General features: G+C 38.7%; 1 pseudogene; it reads right to left on the bottom strand.

Annotated features, from left to right (window-relative positions):
• Positions 1-847: 847 nt before the first annotated feature.
• Positions 848-5,026, bottom strand: LOC122010749 (annotated as a pseudogene).
• Positions 5,027-8,010: the final 2,984 nt, after the last annotated feature.

Raw genomic sequence — 8,010 nt, 5'->3', positions numbered from 1 at the left:
TTGAATATAAATATGTTTATTGTCTATCTCAAGTCTGAATGAAAAAAATGTGAAAACTTTTTTTTTTTTAAACAATATCAAAGCTCTAATGTTTTACTGCCTAGGGCCTCAACTAGACTTGAGTCGACAATCGGCCTTTGAGTTTCCTCAATATCTTGAATGTCTCCGTGTCTCCCAGTTGTAACCATGGATCAAGTTAAGGAATTTGCTAAGGCACTGGACAGAGATTAGGATGAAATTTCTTTACATAAAATTGAGCATAAAAATTTAAGGTAAGTTAAACAAACTCAGAAGAAGTAGTGTTTCTTCATCCCTCAATTCCAAATAAAAGCTAGTTTATAATATATGAATTAATTCTTATGAACTCATTGCCTAAGGATAAGGAAATTCAGTAAACAATGGTGGCTTTTTTATAATTATGCTGCGTTACAAATTTCGGTTAACAGTTTGTACAAGGATTGCTTACATGTTCTTCTTAGTGGGAATAAATCATTTCTAGATTTCTGTGAGTGAAGTCAAATTGAATGTTGTGTAATAGAAAAGTAAATAAGTAGAATGCAAAAGAAAACTAACTTTTATTATGTTGTCCAAGAAAGATGAAATCAAATATTTACCACAACGTAACAACGAAAAAAAACCTAGGGAAAAAAAAGGGCAAGACTGCCCACAGATTATGTTTTCTATTTGTCTTACGCATTCCAAGATAGTCGGGTTCCACACCTGAAGAATGCTAGATGTAAACAAGGAGAATGTGGCATAATCACTTATTATTAACCTATCACACCATCTTAATTCCATTAATGATAAATTAACATAAAATTAAACCACTTAATAAGAAATTTCTATATTATTAATTGAAGTCAAACCATGATTAAATTGAGCCAAAGATAATATTTTAAAAAAAGCATAGATTAGATTTCAGTCAACTATTGAGATCACAACGAACAACGACAACAACAAATGGATTGGTTCTCTGTTGAAACCCTTAAGCAGCCGGGAGATGCAGCCCTTGAAAAAAACTTTTGATCATCTCCAGAGCTCGAGCTGGCTGATAACTTGGAACCTCATGTCCGGCTCCTCGAACAGTGGCAAATGTCAAATTGTGATCATACACTACAGTGTATCCCGCGACCTACATATTCATAATAAAACCCATCAAAATTAATATCGGCCTAGCAGTCGTCGACATCGTTTGGGCAATGAAGAGAGTTTGGGCACACACAAGTATCAGAGGAGAATAACTTACTTCATCATCAATGTAAACACTTTCAATTCTTTATCTATTAGTGGTGGATTCGAGGATAATTAAATACAAAATATATGTATGTATTATTACGAAAAGATTTAAAACAAGATAGTTGTCTACCTCACTGTTAAGCATCCAATCTCTCCATGAAGCTTTCACTTTAAGCTTTAGCTTATTGAGGGAGTATCTTGTGGAAGTAACAGGAACTCTTCCATCAAAGTCACCACTGCACAATTGCAAGCATGGATAAATATGACGATGAACCAGGCCAAAGCTTACTTAGGGACAAAATTTGATCGAAAGCCCCTTCACTCGTGATCTAATGAACAATATCTTTATTGTATGACATAAGTTAAGCAGAGATCTTAAAGTTATTATACTTGCACACCTACAACTACTAACTCAATGGGGCTCGAAATGAAAAATTGATATATCAATATCTGTTGTTGCACTTACACAATGTATATAAGCACTACAAAATTTACGCACCTACCTATACGAATAGTATTAAAACGTAAAGTTGATACGCCATATAATTTGATGAAAATCTCTGTTTGCTTTAACTGCAAAAAAAAATGCTTTCATATGATATGGCAAAAGACAATTCACTCGCCCCCAGCGCCCCTGCCAACTCATCCCTAGGCTAACACAGAGGAGGTAGATTATAGATTACTACTAGCCATTAGTATAGTAGTCAAGGCATGCTCAGACGCACTGAGTTTTGGCCCCATGACATAATGCAGCAACACTCCATGTCTCAACGACCGCATCACCCAGAGGGAAAAAAAATTGTTCATATGATCAAGACATAGGTGGCGGTGAAGAGGATTTTCACTTCAATTTTGCCTCTTTAATTCATCTCCTAGATTAGTTATATAATGTAATGATCATGAGGCAATAATTTGTTTTACCTGTACTTCAAAACCCTAATCCCATTAGATAACAATTCGTGAATAATTGGCAACATTGTGGAAGGCTGATCTGACCAACTTGGTATCACTTGGCTGCATCGAGACAAAAATATAAATAAATGAGCTGAATTTTCATTATTTAGTTTAAAAGAAAAGAACTTATCAAAGGGCAGCTTATCAAATGGCTGCACCCTAATCCCAGGTGTAGTTGAGCTTTGTCACATTGACATGTAGAGCTTTCTGTACCGCAGGATTATTAAGATATGCCTCCACGTAATTAGAAGTACAAGGATCAAAATTCTCAATCTGTATCATAATTTGAAAAAAAAAAACATTTCAAGATATAGACATAACAATTGGTAGGCAAGAAGGGATCAGGCAAAGTTGCCATATTTTGAAAAACAGAGCAAGATCGAATCTGTTAGTTCTATGATTTTTTACATTTAACTTGGCTACAGACCATATCCCTATTATTCATTCACAATTGATATGATTGGGAAAAAATTTTGAATGAGTTTGGTGACAAGAAGAAGCCTCCTAAGGTGAACAAAAATAATATCCAAGTTCCAGCTCTCCCAAGTGGAGGAGCTTTTGAAACGCATGATCAAGGGGAATTAATCATCTCGCTCACTCGAATGTAGAGTGGCCGAGATCAAATCCTGCTCAACTAATCATGTAAAGCATAAGTCTCCCTTCTCCATTTGTGCAATTTAATTACTTTCAGTAACTGAGAAATCATAAAATGATTTGAATAAAAATAATTCTATAAAAAAAAGGGAGCCTGTGAAGGAAAGCAAAGCTAGTGTGCAAGTCTTGGCTCTTGCAGGTCGTTTTTGCATGAAAGGGGAGCCTCTGCACGACATGATCTAGGGCAACTTATCATTTCGCTCGCTCACGTCTAGAATGGCTGAGATGAAGTCCTGTTCGATCGATCATGCAGCATATAGGTCTCCCTTAGTGCAATTTAACCTTATCCAGTGACTGAGAACCATAAAATTAATGATTTGAATGAAAACTATGTAATGTTAGTGATTAACATTCCAATGAATTTGGTGGAGGGGGCTTGAAAGGGAACAAGTTTCTAGTGCAGATCACTTTTTAATCTCGATCATGCTCGATCCAGAGTCTGCCCTTCATGCAATTTTTTATGAGGGTTTGCATCAAGTTAGTTGTTATTCCATTTCTAAATGGGATCAAGAAGGGATACAAGTCAAAGACTAGAAGTTAACAGTTTGAGTCAGATTACCCTCTAAATCCAATATAACTTTTCTTAATTTAACTTACTCCTTGTAGTGATCAAACAAGAATGCAATGAACTCCGATTCTTGAGTTAACAGGTTGAATCGATGGATCTAAATTGACTCTGAAAATACCATGAAAATGAGGATAAATATAAAGATGCTTGCAAGAGACAAACCGAAGGCAACTTTGGAGTCGGCGTCACGCCCGACGAGAAGCACAGCGGTGCGTATATGTTGTAGATGTTCACTTCATCGAAGACACGGCTCGCCTCGTCGACTACTCGGTCGCACTCCGGAGGCTGCTGCTGCGTATCCAGCGAGAAATTGTAGAACTTGTGGATCGAGACGATCGTCTCGTCGGCAATCAACGCGTGCGTCCAGAAATAGTCGAACATCCCCTTCTTATCCGTCTCCTCGTTGCTCACTGCGTTCCCGATCTAGGGAATTCGAAAGCAAAATTAGATCTTTCGGTTGAGAGCTAGAGGAGATTGATCTTTCCGAAATTAATTTGCAATCGAAATGGGAACTTTCGATGAAGCATCGGAGGGGATCGATCCTTCCCGATTTAATTTGCAATAAAAATGAGTGGGGATCGATCGGACTGTTTGATTTCGGGATCCATGTCTTACCGCGATGCCTTTGAGGTTGATGAGGCGATCCTTGTGATGGAGTATGGCATGGGCGAGCTGGGGGACGTAGTGCCCGGCGTAGCTCTCGCCGGTGATGAAGAAGTCCCTCCCCTTATACTCCGGGAACCGCTCAAACCAGTTGACGAGGAAAATCAACGCATCGATCGCCGTCCTACGGTCGCCGCTCTTGGCGTAGTCCGACGTGGTGTTGGAGTAGGAGAAGCCGACGCCGGCGGGGCTCTCGAGGAACAAGGCGTTCGCCACTACATTGGACGATACACGTCAGTCGTTCGGGGTAATAAGTAATGACAAAGCAGAAACCTTTTTTTACTCTACTCCCTAAACTTTAGGAAATAACATTTATATATGCATATATATATATATATATATATGATGATGATGATGATGATGATGACAGATGATCTTAACCTTGGTTCCAAGAGTAGGGATTCCTGTACAGAGTCTTGCCATCGCTCATCACCCGAAACGGCCCGAGCTCCTCCATGGCGCCGTACCCCAGCGACGAACAACCCGGCCCTGCACCCACCCACGCCACAGCAATCACCACTCTATCGAAAAGCAACTCATCGATCTATCGATCGATTCATTTTCTACTAATTTCATACCTCCATTGAGCCAGAGCACAAGAGGCTTCGACCCGCTATTCTCGGCAGCCTCGACAAAGTAGTAAAACAGAGCTCGACCGTTGGGTTTGTCGACGGTGACATATCCCGCGTACTGATCGAAATGCACGCCGGCCGGTTGGCCGGGTAGCCGAACAACCTTGTCGCCCTCCTTCAGTTTGCTATTGTCGTAGACCTTAGACTCCAGGTTGGATACCGAAAGGAGACTGCTAGGCCATGAAGCAGAAGACCTACCTGCTCTGTTGTTAAAGTAGAACTTGTTCAGAGCATCTCCCTGCTGCACTGTACCAGAAGCTCCGCATTGTAATAAACAGAGGAGGAAGAAGAAGCAGAGACAGCTGAAACTTGGCTTCATTGTTTGATTGGGAACGAGGAATGGAATTGAATGACATCTTATTTATAGGATGAACAATCGGATAATTATGGAGTAACTGATTGATTGTTGTTGGAGCCGGCGGAGAATGATCTGTCTGCTTCGTCTGGGAATGTTTGACCCTTGTCGTTGTATTATGGAACGAGGCAAGCCAACTGTTTTTGGATTTTATTTGTTTTTTTTAAGTTGGCAGCGGGTGTTCAACCTACATACGAACAATTAATTCTCTATGAAAATTTTCTACAGGATATAAACGAATTATCCATTGATAAAAAATTTATCTGTTGTAAGACTCAAGTCTAGCAAATTAAGATAGATGTCTTACTGTACCATTGCCGAGGGCCAATCAGAAATTTCAAGATGGATAATGTCATTGTTCGTTCCACTATTAAAATTCAAAACGGCTTTGGACTGTATTTCCATCATGAAAGAGAGATTATTATTGACAATGATAAAAAAATTAAAAGGCTTCAACGAGATAGATAGTTTATAAGGTAAACTTTATCTAGACTTATCGAACTAAAAAAAAATTCTAAAAATGCAAAGATATGACAAAAGCTTAGTCATCATATTCAAAATTCTCCATCGATCAAGTTATATATACCACAGCTCCTAATCAAGGCAAATAGAGCCTTGAAAGGGACATGGAATGAGTGACCAACCACATGTAATGTTGGTCCATAAACAATGGTTTGAAGTTAGAACAGATTAGAAGAAGATTAATTAGTAAATGCGTATGTGTGAATATGAACTATAAAGCATAGCTTTTGGTCAAGTATATGACAAGTAATGTGTGGTTTCCATTTTCCAACCGAAGGAAGGTAGGGAATAGTGTAGCAAGCATACGACCACATTATTAGGTCATGATTGTCTCACACTATATTCTTCTATATGGCCCGGAATGACTTGTCTAAGTTTGGGTTTGGTTTGTTCATGTAATTGTTCGAGATTGATCGTATCATTGTTCGCTCCGCTATTAAAATGGCTAGGTAGGTAGCTAACATGAAGGTCCGAGATTGATTGTGTCTCTATTATTAAAATGGAAAGTGGCTTTGGATTATCCATCGTGAAAGAGGCATTAATATAAAGTTAATTTGGACTTCTCGGACCAAAGGAATATAAGCATACGACAAAAGCTAGACATCCTATTTTAAATCCTTGATCGATCAATAATACGGGATGTTACGAATGGATTCAGATATAACGTGATAGTTAAAGTCAAGGTAAGATATCAGTCTAAATTAAGAGAAGGTGACAGTTAAAGTCAAGAGGAGGTAACGGTCAAATGGTCACCCTTAGTAGGGCTTGGCTCCTTGCCTAGCACTAGGACTCCCAATCTAAGGATGACTAGCCCTAGAGTTAGTCAGGCCCAGGAGACCCAATGTTTTACTCCTCTATTAACACTCAATGTATATTTGACCGTCCATCATCCGCTCGGGCTCAATCCGCTTGGGATGAAGAAAGGACCGGCCTTCCATGAGACTAGTCGAGAATATATTCAGCCAGGCCCCAGGAGCACAGTCTTCCATTTTCAAAGTATAACTCCATATCCGGTCAGTCTAACAAATGGGCCCTCATTGTTCATTCATTCCCCGACCCTCTTACATATAGTCGTTCGAGTAAACAGTTGACTAGGGTTATAGGGTTCAACCTCCTTATGTAGGATCGAAAAGAATTTTGATATTTCTACAATGGTACGATATTGTCCACTTTGGGCCTGTTTTCAATATGAGACTATGTTTGCAACCTTGCAAAGGTCAATATTGTACCCATATGACTCAATTAGACAATAGATCTGTTGGTTGATACTCGAAATATCGTACCGGTTCTCTTGTACAAAAATTTTGTACAAGTCCTGAATCATTCCTAACAACTTATTGTGTTCTTTAGAAATTAAATTAAGAATCACAAACGGAACTTAACATTTTTTATTCCAAATTTAACTTATCTGTTTTTAGAGGTTTAGATTTGGATCACAAACGATACTTAACATTATTGATCCAAATCCACCCATGTTACAAATTCAATTAAATATTAATTCAGAGATAAACTTCCAGGTTAAACATGGCGAGGCACTAGACCTTCTTGGGTGTGGGAGCATCCACCACTTCCTAGACAAAGTCTATCAATGAAATTTAATATTTAATTTCCTTATAGTAACCCTAGGTTTAACCAAAAGGAACAATAGAATCACAAGATCGAAAAACAAAAAGAACACAAACTCGAATTACAAATTCGAAACCTAGAATCATATGCCTCTTGTGTTTGGTATTTCAAAATCTATACAAAGAAAACTAGTATGATGCGGAATAGAATTACTAGTTATACCTTTCTTTGTAAACAACAACCTCTTGATCTTCTATCGTATTCCTCTTCTTATCTCGGACGTCGTGTGAGCGACGATCTACCGAGACGAGAACCACACAAGCTTCCTTCTTCTCCAACAAGTTTCGGCCACCACAATAACTCCAAGAGAAGATGAGGTTCGGCTATCACCACCAAGCTCCAAGGGATGCTAAGAAACAAAGCCTCCTATCTCTCCTTCTTCCTTTAGCAAGATCCGGCCACCAACCAAGCTCCTTGAGATGAAGATGCCGCCGGCCAAGGAAGAAGAATAGGAGAGGGAGAGGAAGAGAGGGGCCAGCCAACAACCAAGGAAGAGAGGAACTAATAGAAGAGATATTGTTATGAGGCGAGACACCTCTATTCTCTCTTTTATATTTCTTGGTCTTGGCAAATAAGGAAAGTTTTATTAAAACTTCCTTATTCTTTTTGCCAATGAAAGGAAAGTTTAATAAAATTTCCTTTCAACCTATACATGGCCGACCACCTTAATCCCTCCAAACAAGGAAAGTTTTAAACACAAAATTAAAACTTCCTAATTTGTTTCCGGAAATTTTTAAATAAAAATTTCTCTTTTAAAAATTCCCTTCATGGTTGGTCATAAAAGGAAACTTTTATAAATT

This window comes from Zingiber officinale, chromosome 8A, assembly GCF_018446385.1.
Source record: "Zingiber officinale cultivar Zhangliang chromosome 8A, Zo_v1.1, whole genome shotgun sequence".
NCBI classification, from domain to species: domain Eukaryota; kingdom Viridiplantae; phylum Streptophyta; class Magnoliopsida; order Zingiberales; family Zingiberaceae; genus Zingiber; species Zingiber officinale.
This window is presented reverse-complemented; position numbering and strand designations above follow the sequence as displayed.